General features: G+C 38.8%; 1 pseudogene; it reads right to left on the reverse strand.

Annotated features, from left to right (window-relative positions):
* The window catches only part of LOC102859470, an 84,423-nt pseudogene that overhangs the window by 1,319 nt on the left and 67,658 nt on the right, over positions 1 to 15,446 (reverse strand).

The raw sequence follows: 15,446 nt of genomic DNA on the forward strand, positions 1-15,446 counted from the left end.
CCCCCCCAGTTCTCTCCTCTCTTCGAAAAGAAAAAGATAAACTTCTTCATTGGTATACAATCCCCCCGCCCCAAATGCACTTCACTATGCAACCTTTATTCTGGATTCCTGTGATAATCATAATACCTTATCATATATCGCTTTTAAACCATTCTCTCCCTCATCAGTTTGTCTTTTAAGATGAATTTCTATATAATTAGAAATTGCTTTAGTGGCCTAGTGGTAAGAAGTTGTGCTGCAATCTTGAAGGGCCATCATTCAAATCCACCAGCTGCTTCATGGATGAAAGATGGGCATTGTCTCCCATTCAATTAACTGCCTCTGAAAACCCAATGGAGGATCAGGTTTGAATTGGTTACAACTTGATGATTACAACAACAACAGAAATAGCTACTTATGGTTTGCAGCTAATATATCTAAAATGTTTGTTTTAGTACATTAATATAATGTACCTTCTTAGGTACAATTTAAAAAAAAAAACAACAGCACTTCCAAATATTCAAAATCATCTTTACATCATAATCTGATAATAATTTTATGCACATCACAAAAGAGCACTTGTTTGTTATAATGCAACACTGTATGTACTTTAAACTTATAATAGACCTTACAGCCTATACTAAACTTCAGTTCCTAAACTCTGAGTTGTGCTTAAGTTAGGCCTTCAAAGCCTAAAGACAGCCTATGTTTTCAATATTAATAAAACAAAAAAGATTGAAAACAATAAACAGAATTCCAGGAGCCTATTAGGAGTCTAATAGGTTAAATTGCTTAACATTCGTAACATTGAAATCTCATCAACAGTGGAAATAGTGGTACAGAAAAAAAGGCTTGAAGAAATAATGAAAAACTTCACAAATTTGAGAAAGGATACAAACCCATAAATTCAAGAAGCTTAGATTCTCACCAGTCGATCTATTGGCAGCATCATGATAGATGACGAAGCGATTGAGATTGTTAACAGCTTGAATTTGCTTGGCTCCACAATCAACACTTTTGGCACCAGCAGCTGGGAAATTAAAAGATGAACTGCATTTGAAAAGTCTGCTATCAGAGACCTCTCCAAAGTATTAAAAGTAATGATGTCAGTCTGGAGACTAAGGTGTGACTGACACTGGCTGTGGTCTTTGCAATCACTTGCTATACATCAGAGAGCTGGACAGTGACTAGGGATGATAGAAGTAGAATTAATGCCTTTGAAATGCCGTGCTGCAGAAGAGTACTGAACGGACCATGGACTGCTAAAAGAAAAACAAGTTCATCCTAGAGGCTGCTCCTTGGAGGCAAGGATTCTGAAGCTCTGTCTGACATACTTTGGACATGATATAAAGAGGAACCAGACTTTGGAGAGGGATGTCATGCTTGAGAAAGTTGAGGGACAGTGCAAGAGAGGAAGACCCTTGATGAGATGAATTGATTCAGTGATTGGGATAATAAAAGTAGGTGTGTTGGAGACAATAAGATTGGCACAGGGTAGAGCAGGATTTAGGGCTGTTGTACATAGTGTCACTAAGAGTTGCAGGTGACTCAACTGATAAAATGTATCAGTTGAGTAAAATACATATATTTTACTAGGAAAGGAGGTGTTTAAAAAGACCTTCCCATTCATCACAAATCCCATTACCCACTTCTTATATGACTGGCCATACTACATGGCCTAAAGCCTCAAGACTCACTACCATGGAATTGATTGCAACTCATTAAGATGCTATATTATATTCCCATCAGCAATTTGTGCCCTTGTTATTGTTAGGTAACAACCTGAGTTGGCTCCACTAAATTTGTGCCATGTTCATAATCTCTGCCATGCTCAGGCCCAATATTCCAGCCACAATTTCAGTCCACTTCATTAAGAGTCCTCCTCTCTTTTGCTGATCCTTTGGGTTTTTTTAAGGGCTGACCTTCACTGATAATATATCCAGAGCACACGAAACTTAGTGTCCCCACCCTTATCTCTAAGGAACACTCTGACTGCACTGCTTCCAAAACAAATGTGTTTGTTCTGTGGTAGTCCAGTGGAGACTCAACACGTTCACCAACACCACAATTCAAAGGCGTCAGTTATTCTTTGGGATTCTTTATTCATTGTCCAACTTTCAGATGCATTTGAAGCAATTGAAAGTACTATGGTTAGGATCAGGAATATCCTAGTTTTTAACTTCCAGCTTTGCTTTTAAACACTTTTAAAGAAGTTCTGTGCAGATTTATCTAATACCATATGTCATTTGATTTCTTGGCAGCTGCTTCCTTGAGTGTTGATTGTGTGTCCAAGTAAAATAAAGTCCTTGACAAACTCAATCTTCTCTCCAACTATCATGATGTTACTTATTGGTCATAATCCAGATTAAAGACCCTTGGTCTTCTTCAGTAAGTGTTTCAAGTATTCTTCACTTTCAGTGAGTATAGCTGGTTGTTGATTCAGTCTTCTACCAATCCTGATGCCACATTCTTTTTCATGTAGTCCAGTTTCTCTAAGGATTTGCGCAACATACAAATTGAACAGCTATGTTGAAATGATACAATGCTAAAATCCACCTGTTTTGATTGTAAACCATACAGTATCCCTTCATTGGGAGAGGGATGGACAATCTCCTCCCATTCAATTAACTGCCTCTGAAAACCTACTGGTGGGTCAGTTATGGGTCAGTTCTGACTCTACAGTACACAACAACAACAATAACCATTTGGGTCAAACAATTGTTTTTTTAGTTTAGGGACAGATTCTGCATAAGCACAAATAAGTATCTTGGAACTCTTCTCAATGCTAGTCATAATGTATTGTGATCCACACAATTGAATGTCTCTGCATAGTCAATAAAATATAAGCAAATATCTTTTTTATTTTCACTGCTTTCAGTCAAGATCCACTGGATATTTCTCATCCCATGACCTCTTCTGAATCTAGCTTGAATTTCTGGAAGCTCTCTGTTGATATAGAAATTCAGATTTTTAAAAAATTATTTTCAGCAATATTTTACTTGTGTGTGATTATAATGGTATTCCATTATAGTGTACATAGTCAGTTAGAACATTGCTTTTATTTTTTGAGTGGGTATAAATATAGACCTTCTCAAGTTGGTTGGCCAAGTGGCTTCCTTTTGGATTTCTTCTTATAGGAAAACTGAGTGTGTACAGAATGGGAACTATCTTTTGATACACTTCCCTTGGTATTCCAACAATTCTTGGAAACTTATTTTTTGTCAGTGTCTTCAGTGAAGACTCAAGAACTTTGATTCTCTTCATTCTTGACTATATGCTGTATGCTAAAATGGTTGCATCTCAACAAATTCTTTTTGGTACAATGTCTGTGTATATTCCTTCCATTTTCTTTTCATTATTTCCTGCATCATTAAGGATTTTACCCATTGAATGCATCAATTTGCAACTAGTTGTTGTTGTTGTGGTTGTTAAATGACTCACAGTGACCCTATGAGCAAAAGACCTGAACACGTGTGTAACTTTCATCATTTCTCCACATTTATGGAGTTCCTGGATTCTAGGGGTTTCTGAAGTGGATGCCACTTCTGCTTCCAAGCTTGTTTTAATTCGGAAGCACCACCAAACACTGTCTACCATGGGTGACCATTTTCTCTTTTGACACATCAATATCACAGATTGCAACTAGAGGCTTGGATTTATTCTTGAGGCCTTTTAGCTTGAGAAATACAGAGCACATTCTTTTCTTGCTGGTTTTCTAACTCCAGGTTTTTGCACTTTTCATCATAAAGCTTCATGTTCATCTTCTCTAGCTGTCCTTTGGAATCTTTTGTCCAACTCTCTTCACGAGTTCTTTCTTTCACTTTAGATTCTCATTTTGTCTTTTCTTTCCTTCCCATCTTTTAAATGACCTTTACTTCCTTCATGCTTGTTGTCCTTGTTTGTTGTCCCACAACTCATCTGGTCTTTGGGTACTACTGCTCATCAAATTTATTCTTGAGATGGCCTTTAAATTTAGGAGGGACGTAGTTATGGTTGTGTTTGTAATATTATGGCATATTTTTATTTTGTCAGATTCCATTTAATTGTGTATATGAGTAATTGATGATCTGTTCCAGATTTAACCCCTGGCTTTATTCCAGTTGATGATATTGGATTCTCTACTCTTTCCACATGTATAGACCCACGTGTGTAGATGCTGTTTATGTTTTTTAAAAGGTATTTACATTCTCCAGCGCTTGCAAGAGTAATGTTGAAACAGTTTGAGACCTTACTCTGCACCATCCATGGAGCAAGGTTGCAGAAATTTCAGACAATTGGGGAGAAAAAGGGGGAAAAAGTAATTGAGCAAAATTCAGTCACACGAATTCTATCACCAAGACCATATTTTCCAATTATCAGTACTTCATTTCCAATTTTGTGTTCTAAGTAACTGTTTTTACTAATGTGTCTTGATCATACTTTCAGACTGCTGAAGTTAGAAATTCTTGCTTTTATCTTTTTTTTATCTTTGGCTTTAGAAGTTCATGTATAAATCTGAATAATAATTATATTAACGGATCTTCCTTACATGCATAGAGATATTATCTTGCCACTGACAGTATTATGCTTTAAGTCAGAACTTGATATGTTACTTTTGATGATGAATGTAATGGCATTCATTCAATTTGTAATTCCCAGGATAGTAGATCATGTTATGTTGTTATCCCGAATTGCCTGCCACTCATAGCGATCCTATGTACAACAGCTCTGAAGCCTGCCCTGTCCCGAGACAGTCTCACTGACACTGACTCTCCTATCCCTGTTACCCTAGTTACTATATCAATCCATCTCATCTGGGGTCTTCATATGCTTAGTCAATTAAAAATGGCCAACAACAGTCCATTTCCATTCACTGATGCCTGATAAATTTACCTTTATGAATGCTTTTAAATTTTTTATAATTTCCAATTTTCTTAAATTCATATTTCATACATTCTATGTTCCAATTGCTAGTGGATGTTTGCAAATGTTTTTAATAATTTTGAGTCCTGCAGCAACAGCAAAGGAAGGCCTTTCATTAACTGAAACTTTTACTCCATTCCTATCATTAAGTAGACTCTACTCTGAGGAAATAGTTCTTCCCCATTTGTATTTAGTGTGTCTTCCAACCTGACAGCTTCATTTATAGTAGTCAGTAAAGAACTAATTTCTGCATATCCCTGTCAGTACTTAACTATTGTGAATATATTTTACTATGTTTAATCTGAGCAAATAGTTCAAGAAGCTGAACCTTGTCAAGAAGAATGTGGCATAAGAATTCAAGGAAGATTTATCAATGATCTTTGATATGCAGATGACAGAACTTGCTGAAAGTGAGGAGGAGTTGAAGCACGTGCTACAGAAAGTTAAACGTTGTAGCTTCAATATGGATTATATCTCAATGTCAAGAAAACAAAATTACTCACCAGTGGATCAATAGGCAATACCATGATAGATGGGAAAAAAGATTGAGACTGTCACTGACCTGATCATCCTTAGATCCACAACTAGTACACTTGCTGCCAACAGTTGGGAGATCAGGAGATGTATTACACTGTGAAAGTCTGTAGTCAGGGACATCTCCAAATTATTGAGGAGTAATGATGTGAGTTTGAGGACTAAGATGTACCTGATTCAGGCCATGGGGTTTTCAGTTACGTGGCATGCATCAGAGAGCTGGACAATGAACAAGTATGACAGAAAAAGAACTGATGTCCTTAAACTGTGGTGTTGGAGAAGAGTGCTGAATATCCCATTGACTGCCAAAAGAACAAACAGATGTATCTTGGGAAAGGTGAGCCAGAGTGCTCCCTGAAGACAAAGATCGTGAAACCTTGTCTCACAGACTGTAGGCATGTTGCTAGGAGAGGTTATTTCTTGGAAAGGGGCATCATGCTTGTTAAGATGGACTGAAAAAGAGAATGTGACCCTCAACCAGGTTGATTAACACAGTGACTGCAGCAATAGGCTTCAGTGTGTCAGAGATTGTGAGGATGGCACAACATAGGACAAGGTTCAAATCTGTTATTCATAGGGGCACTATGAGTTGTACTAGCCTCAGTGGTACCTAACGACAACAACAACAACTGTCATTTCCTTGTGCTTTTGACTTGCCTTTCTCTGTTAAGCACTTTTTCCACAGACACATTGGTCTTTTTTTAGAGAAATGTCTAGCCAAATTCTTTGTGCATTTTTAAACTATTTTTATTATTATTATTTTATTATTGTGTGTGTGTGTGTGTGTGTGTGTGCCATCAAATCAGATCTGACTGGTACAGGAGAAGATTGTCCCTCCTTTCCCAGCAGAGCATCTGGTGGATTTGAACCGTGCGCTTCTGGGATTGCAGGGCAGCTTCTTGCCACTACGCCACCAGAGCTCCCCTTCTTTGTGCATTTTTAAGTTAGATTCTTTTTTCTTATTATCATTAAGTTATAGGTGTTGTTGTTGTTAGGTGCCATCTAGTCAAGAACAACTCATAGCAACCCTGTGAACACAAGATTTGAACCCTGCTCTATCCTGTGACATACTCACACTTCTTAACACACAAAAGCCCATTGTGGCAGTCACCATGTCAATCCACCTGGTTGAGGGTCTTCCTCTCCTTCGCCAACCCTCCACCCTTCCCAGCATCATGTCTCTCTCCAAGGAATAGCCCTCCTAGCCACATGCCCCCAAAATTATAGGATTTCTTGATATATACATTACAGATCAAGCTGCTTTATCAGGTATTTGATCTGCAAAAAGACCTTTTTCTCATTCCATCAGTTGCCTATTCATTTTCTTGATGACGTGATTTCTGAAACACAAAGATTTTTAATTTTATGAGTCTAATTTATCTATTTTTTGTTTTGATTGATTGTGCTTTTAATATCATTTTTGAGAAAACATTGCTTAATTAAAAATGGCCATGAAATTTATGTCTGCATTTTATTCTAATAGTCTTAAATGTTTAGCTTTTATGTTTAAGTTTTCAATTCATTTTGAGATAATTTTTATGTAGAGCACAAGGAAAAGATCCAAATTCATTTTTTGAGTGTACATATCCAGTTGTAACAGCATCGTTTGTTGAAAACACTGTTTTCCTCCATTGGGTTGTCTTAACATTCTTGTCAGAAATCTATCGACAGTAAGTATGGATTGGTTATTTCTGGATTCCCAGTTCCAACCTATTGATCTCTAAGTCCCTTATTGTTTTTTTGTTTTTTAATTTTTTATTATTAATTTTAATGAAAATTTAGAGATATTTTGGATTTCCATTCATTCATTGTTGCACTTTTCTCCCTACTCATACCTCCTGCCCAGTTCACTCTTCTCTTTGAAAAGTAAAAGAAAAATTCTTTCATTGTTGTACAATCCCTCCCCCCAAAGTCCACTCCACTATGCAGCCTTCGTTCTGGACTCCTGTCATAACAGTAAGTCCTTTCTTTATGCCAGTACCACAAAATACCACAACATGTTTGTGTTTCAAATTGGGAAGTTTGTCTCTTCCAACTTTGTTGTTCTTTTTCAAGCTTATTGTCTTTATTTGAGGTCTCTTGCATTTTCACATGAACTTTAGGATTAGCCTCTCAATTTATATTAGGAAGAAAAAGACAGGTGAAAAGTTGTTGACTATTCCATCAAATTTATACTACTACTTGCTTTATGCGGGAGAAAGATGGGAAATATTCTCCTGTGTGATTAACTGCCTTTGAAAACCAGCCAGAGGGTCAGCTAGGGGTCGGTTCCAACTCAACGGTAGGCAACAACAACTTGCTTTCTATGGTCTAGGAGCTCAGGATGGTTTTTTCATTTTTATATATTTGGAAAAATACAAAGAAATAATATGTTATCATTTTATTACTGTCTGCGTTTATCACTTCTTTAAGGAGCCCTGAAAGCAGTCAGAAGGGACTTGCACTGTCTACTGTCCCCATTGAAATCTGGTTTTTGAAATCTGTCAGAAATAAAACCAGTCTCCTATGTGATTTACAGGCTCCTAAAAATCTGCTGAAGGGTCAGCTATGAGTAAGTTCGAGCTCAACGGTAATGATTTTGAGTACTGTTTCTTCAGCAGCACAAAAGTGGGGTTATATGATGTGCAAAGCATAAAAATTTACTATGTGACCTTTTACAGAAAAAGTTTGTCAACACGTAGTCTAGACTATAGCAGACATTTATTGCCTGAAGACATTAGGAATAAATCACACCTAGAGCCACAACCATTGACTAGAATTTTCCACTCCTGCCCATTAGCTCTTGTTGAGTTATGTCTAGGCCTGATGGAATGTGGTTTTCAAAATTCTTTTTCTTGTTGTGATATGTAAAAGCAGAAAGAGAAGGAGGCCAGGAATATGTGAGGCAAAGGATGAGAAATGAGGCTGTGAAAGAGGAATTCTGTGGCTTTAATAGAACGGTATAGAATTTAAATATTAAAGTTAGAGGAACCTTAGCAATCTTCTTATTTTCATAATTGAGGAAAACATGACTCAGCGAGTCATCTCTAAAATTACAGTGTCTGATTACTAATTCAGGAGACAGCAAACTGTCTAAAGGCAACTGTGTATAATGGACACTCATACTCCAATGGATGCTATTTTATTACTTTCAAGATTGAGTAAACATTAGTGAAAAGCAGTTGTTTGTTCATTTCTATTTAGAAACCATCCACAGCCTCTCCTCAGGATATTTAAACTGAGGGTTAATACAATAATAAGAGTTCTTCTCTAACCAGATTGCTTTTTAAAAATATCACTCTTTTTGACTTTGAGAGTGGAATTCAATTTTGCGTAAGATAAAATCTGTAACTATGAGGTGTTTACGTACCTGACAATTCCAGAATTTTGTTAGTTTGAAGCTTGTAGGATCCTGCATCTTCAGTCCAATCATGTTGTAGCAAATGTGTAAGGAGAAGAAACAGTCAAGAGTAAGGATCAAATTTGAAGGATCAGAATCTGGATTTTTATTCTCATCAGTCAAAATATATTCTTTCTTCATATGGATAAAAGAGAGCATGTTTGAATTACCTCTGATTGTCTCAAGAGCTCGGGACCAGTGAAGATCTATAAAGAGTCTCAGAAAATTGAGGATAAAATAAAAACATGCAGCTGCCAAAGGAAGGGTTTAGAAGGAGATACGCTCCCGTCAGGCTAATGAAACCTGTCAGTGACAGCAGGCATCCAAAGCATGTTTTCCCAGAGTGGAGGAGGAGCAGAAAAGGAGCCAGCAGGAAGGAGGAAGAAGCAAGTAACTCTGCATTATACCCAACTGTAGCAGCAGAAGGATTAGTTTGGCAGGAGGTGTTCCTGAAACAAGAGAAAACAATTCAAGTATGGTATAACCATTGGGAAACTGCTGACTTTGTTCCGTGAACAGCACTTTGAGGCTGTAGCTTGCATAGGGCTGGTAGAAAAGGGGGGGTTACTTAAACTCTCAGGACCTCTCTACACAACTCTTCTGTAGACCTTGGGAGTGACCTCAGCATTGTGCTTAAATGCTATTACGTTTTATAAAAGCTGTGGAAGGTTATTTAACTGCAATTAGTTAAGCCTGCTATGTCTTTTCATTGTGTCCCTCCCATGTGAACATATTGAGGAGTTGTTATTATTATTGTTGTTATGTGCTGTCAAGTCTCCTGCAACTCATAGTGACCCTATGTACAACTCTGAACCCTGCTCTGTCCTGAGCCAGTCTCACTAATTCCCTCATACCAACCCCATTGCCCCAGTTACTGTATCAATTCATCTCCTCCAGGATCTGTCCCACCACCCTTCCAAGCCTGATGTCCTTCTGCAAGGACTGGTCTTTCCTGGCCATGTGCTCAAATTGTATGAGATGGAGCTTCAAAATCCTAGCCTCCAAGGAGAAAGTTGGTTTCACGCTCTCCAAGACAGACCTATTTGTTTTCTTGGCAGTCCATGGTATGTTCAAGACTCTTCTCCAGCACCACAACTCAAAGGCATCAATTATTCTTCTGTCATCCTTAGTCATTGTCCAGCTCTCTGACACATAACAAGTAATTGCAAAGACCATGGCCTATACTAGGTGTATCTTGGGCTGTAGACTAACATTGTTGCTTTTCTGCTTTCTGGAGAAGTTCCTCACAGCAAATTTTCCCAGTGCAATTTGTCTTTTGATTTCCTGACTGCTGATGTTAAGAGCATCTATCATGGTGCTGCCAATTGGCCCAGTGGTGACAATCTTTGTCTTCTTGATGTTAAGCTTCAATCCACACTGAAGACTACAGTCCTTAACCTGCAAACATTTCAGGTCTTCTTCAGTTTCAGCAAGCAAGGTATGTCATCTGCATTATGCAGGTTGTTGATGAGTCTTCCTCCAATCCTGATGCCACATTCTTTATCATAAAGCCCTGCTTCATGAATGATCTGTTCTGCATATAAATTGAAAAGGTATGGGGACAGAATGCATCTCTGCAACACTTATTTCCTGATTTTGAACCATGCAGTGTTTCCTGGCTCTGTTCTGAGGACTGCTTTCTGGTCCAAGTGTAGTTTTCACATAAGCACAATCAAGTGTCCTGGGATTCCCATCTTCCTCAAGGTCAGCCACAATTTGTTGTGATCCACAGTCAAATGCCTTTTCATAGTCACTGAATCTCAGGCAGACATTCCTCTGGTACTCTTCCCTTACTGCTGAGATCCATCTGACATTGGCAATAATGTCTCTAGTGCCACGACCTCTTCTAAACTCAGCTTGTATTTATGGTAGTTCTCCGTTAATGCACTGTTCTAGTTTTTCTTGATAATCTTCAGCAGGATTTTGCTAGTGTGTGATATTAGTGATATTATTCTATAATTTCCACACTCTGTCAGGTTACCTTTTCTTTTGAAATGGAAATAAATAGGGATCTCTTCCAATCAGTTTGCTGAGTAGTTGTCCTCCAGATTTCTTGGTACAACCTGGTGGACACATTCAAGGCAGCATCTATTTGTTGAAATACATCAACTGCTATTCCATCAATTCCTGGGGCTTTATCTTTTTTGCCAAGTCCTTCAGAGCAGCCTGAACTTCCTCATTCATCATCATTGCCTCTTGAAAAGATGTTGTTTCTTGAAATTCTTCTGCGTTAGTCCCAGTCCCTTCTTTTTGATACAATGACTCTGTATACTCCTCCCATATTCCTTTAATGCTTCCTGAATCATTCAATATTCTACCCATAGCATCCTTAAGCATCGCAACTTGTGGCTTGAATTTGTTCTTTAATTCCTTTTAATTTGAGAAATGCTGAGCGAGTTTGGCCCTTTTGGATTTTCAGATTCCAGCTCCTTGCACATTTCATTATAATACTTTACCTTGTCTTCTCAAGCTGCCCCTTTGAAACCTTCTGTTCAATCTATTAACTTCTTGATTTTTCCCCTTTGCTTTGGCTTCTCTGCACTCTAGTCTTTCCTGACATCCATTTTGGTCTTTTCTTCTTCCTCTGTCTTTGTAAGGACCCTTTGCATTCCTCATGGTTGATATTCTTGATATCCTCCCACACCTCATCTGGTTTTCATTTATTAATGTTCAAGGTCTCAATATCAAATTTTGATTTCTGTGAATATGATTTCACTTTCTACAACATTAGATCTTATGTCACCAGTATTCATAATTTTGATTCCTGTGGATTTGCTTTAACCTTCCTATGACATTAGATGTTATGTCACCCATATTTTAAATGCTATCAGGGCCACACATAGTGGATGGATTTCAGCAGAGCTTCTCCACTAAGAGAGACTACAATCTACTTCCAAAAATTAATCTTGGGAATTTATTTTAGAATAAAATTTTATTTTTATTTTATTATTTAACCCTGCTAAAATAGAATCACTGTGGAATACAATATAATATTGTCCAGTACGTTATTGTTATACCCTGTCAAGGTGGAACTAACTCACAGCTGACCCTCCAGTGGGCTTTCAGAGACAGTAAATGAGGAGATTGCCCTTTAATTGCCCATCTTTCTTCTGTGGATTCAAACTGCTTGCCTTTGTGTGGACAGTGCAATTCCTTATCACTAAACCACCAGAATGTACTATGCTTGAAAAAAAGAATTTATTACTCATTATTATTATTTTATACTTTCTTATTTAGCCCTAAAAACAGGATCTCTATGGATCACAACAGAAAATTGTCCAGTATGTTGTTGTTGTTGTTGTTATATGCTGTCGAGTGGCTTGCCACTCATAGTGACCCTATGTACAACAGCCCTAAACTCTGCTCTGTTCTGTGCCAATCGCACTGTCTCTGACACTCCCATCCCGATAACCCCAGTCACTGAATCAATCCACCTCATAGAGGGCCTTCCCCTCCTGCGCTGTCCCTCCACCCTACCAAGCATGATGTCCTTCTCCAAGGACCGGTCTCTTCTTACAACATGTCCAAAGTATGTTAGACGGAGCCTCAAAATCCTAGCCTCCAAAGAGACACCTGGTTAAATCCTCTCCAGGATTGATCTATTTGTTTTCCTAGCAGTCCATGGTACTCTCAATACTCTTCTCCAGCACCACAGCTCAAAGGCACCAATTCTCCTTCTGTCCTCCTTGGTCATTGTCCAACTCTCTCATGCATAACAAGTGACTGTGAAGACCATGGCCTGTATCAGATGCACCCTAGTCTCCAGAGAGACACCATTGCTCTTCAGTACTTTGGAGAGGTCCCTAACAGCAGACTTTCCCATGGCAATGCGCCTTTTAATTTCCTGGCTACTGGTGCCAAGAGTGTTGACTGTAGAGCCTTGTACATAGGATTTTCAGAGGCCTGCTATTTTAGAAGTGGATGGCCAATCCTTCTTCCTAGTCTGTAGTAATCTGAATGTTCAGATTTGGAGAAGTATCAGACAGACTAGCATTTTATAGAGAAAGTGAAAGGTATATCCCTTATTGTGGAGTTAACCATTAGTATCAGTGTTGTCCCTGCCTTTGCAATACCAGTCTTTACCCACTTATTTCCCTGCTCCACTATCCACCAGGATACCCATCCACTTCTACCCAGTCCCTTCACATCTATCTCCCATTGACCAGTCCTTGATCTAATAGCTTATATATGAAGCATCCTTGGCTTCTGTGATTCCAAACATGTCGGCTTCTGGTAGTTTCTTATGTTGGGACCAGTGTCTCCAAAATTTAGTGGTAATGTTTCCCAAGTGAAGGCGATGTGTCCTGTAGAACTGGTGTGTAGATAGGTTTTTCTTGTCCAGTACAGAGGCCTCAAACTTCCCTTTAGTTGGAAGGTACACATCAGTGGATGTGAATTGTGAACATAGTTGTAAAAACAGTGCAACCAGCATTGGAGTGAGGTCTGAACTCCATTAACTTTACAAAAGAGAAGAATCCCCATCAACACCATCTACAGCACAAAACCAATTCCCATGAGCTCTGATATGCCACACACTCCCCCCAAATGTATGTTCTGACACCACCATCACTCCTGTGGCTCTCAATATGTTGCATTGATCAAACAGAGCCCTCAGACAGTACTCGTGATTATGGGGGTTCTTAGGGAAGCATCAGGTACAATTTTAGTTGAAAATGCTCAGAATACAATTCTTCAGTCAAGGCAACTTTTTCTCAGGATAACTTCTAGGCAGACCTCCCTCTGCCAGCCTTTCATGGGCTTTGTCTTAACTGCAGGCCAGAGTTAGAAAACTCTTTTCACGTCACTCATAACTGATCCTCCATTGAATTTCTGAAGCTGGAAATTGGATGGAAGGGACTGCCCTTCTTTCTCCCAGTCATTGGTGAATTTAAATCACCAGCGGCCTTTGGATTGACAGCATATCTCCTACAGATCTGGCATCCCCTCTCCCTCACTCCTCCGCTGAGACTGGTGAAGCCCTCGGTGCTGGTTCCAAGGGAGGCTCCTAGCTCTACTGTTTCACACCAGTCTCTGCTTCTTGGTCACTTCTGCTGGGTATGTTACAGATACTGGTGTTGGTGCTGCTGGTCAGATCTCCATAGAGCACAGGATTCTGCAGCCCAAAAAGAATGTGCTAAACCCTCTGCTTATTTCTTGATAGTTTCAAGATTCCCATTTTCTGACTCTGAGCTGGCTCCGTTAAAGCGTGGCAGGATGGCAAAAGGACCGATCCCTCATTAGTACCCTACATACCTATGGGCATGATTCCACTCAAAAGGTATTTGTTGTTATGTGACGTTGAGTGACCCTATGTACAATGACCCTAAACCCTGCTCTAGTCTGTGCCAATCTTATTGTCTCCAACACACCTATCCCCGTTTCCCCAGTCACTGAATCAATCCATCTTATCGAGGGTCTTCTTCTCCGACGCTGTGTCTCCACCCTCCTAAGCATGATGTCCCTCTCCAAAGACTGATTCCACCTTGCAACATGTCCAAAGTATGTCAGACAAAGCTTCAGAATCCTTGCCTCCAAGGAGCAGCCTGGCTTCACTTTCTGCAGGATGAAGTTGTTTGTTCTCCTAGCAGTTCATGGTATATTCAATACTCTTCTCCAGCACCACAGCTCAAAAGCTCCCATTCTCCTTCTGTCCTAGTCATTGTCCAGCTTTCTGATGCTTACTTTATTTACATTATTAGTAAGTAATTAAATCTCCTTGGTGGGGCCACAGACACTTCACATTTGTATAGTCTACCAAGTCAAGTTATGAAAATCAAAGCCAGTGAGTAGGAAATCCATACTGAACTGATGATGGGACCACCAGGGTGCAGCACCAGGCAACAAACGTTTTTTTCTGATGCTTGCAGGGACCCAAAGCATAGGAGCAGCTAACATCTAACACAAACAAGATGAAGCTGTGCTCGCGATGCACTATGTTGACGGCAATTGAGAAAATGTTTTGGAATGTTTCAATAAAAGAAACACTAGAAATAGGAGTTTAAATGAAGAACCAGGCGTTGGAAGAGAATATCACATCTGGAAAGGCGGAGAGTCACAGAAGAGGTGGATCCTTAACATAATGAATTTACACAGTAACTGTAACAGTGGCCTTAAATACAGCAGAGGTTATGTGGATGACACAGGGTCAGGCCAGGTTTATATCTGTTGGACATGAGCTTGCTATGAGTAAATTCAATGTCACTCAACAACAACAAAGTCTAAGCAATAGTGCATTCTGTATTCATTAAAGCAAAACCAGAAAATTCAGATAAAATCTAATGAAATCTGAAACAAAGCTTTTAAAAAGAATAATTAGGCCAATAGAACCCAGACCCATTCTGACGTTAAGAAGGAACGTATTACACAAAATTTTCAATCCATACCAAAACCCATACCAAAACTCAGTATGGGCAAAGGATACATTTTTATTAAAAGTTAATATATTTTGGTTGTTTAAAAATCTAATGAAAAGTTTTAAACATGAAATACTGATATGCTGAAGCTCTTCATAAACCCATATAATGATAATAAATTTGCTAATATATATATATAAGCAAGAGCCTATGGTGATGAAGGAAGAAGTTCAAGCTGCTTTGAAGGAAATAGCAAAAAATAAGGCCCCAGGAATAGATGGTATACCAATTGAAGTATT

Source organism: Elephantulus edwardii, unplaced genomic scaffold (genome assembly GCF_000299155.1).
Source record: "Elephantulus edwardii isolate Elephantulus edwardi_28Jun2011 unplaced genomic scaffold, EleEdw1.0 scaffold00004, whole genome shotgun sequence".
Taxonomy (NCBI): domain Eukaryota; kingdom Metazoa; phylum Chordata; class Mammalia; order Macroscelidea; family Macroscelididae; genus Elephantulus; species Elephantulus edwardii.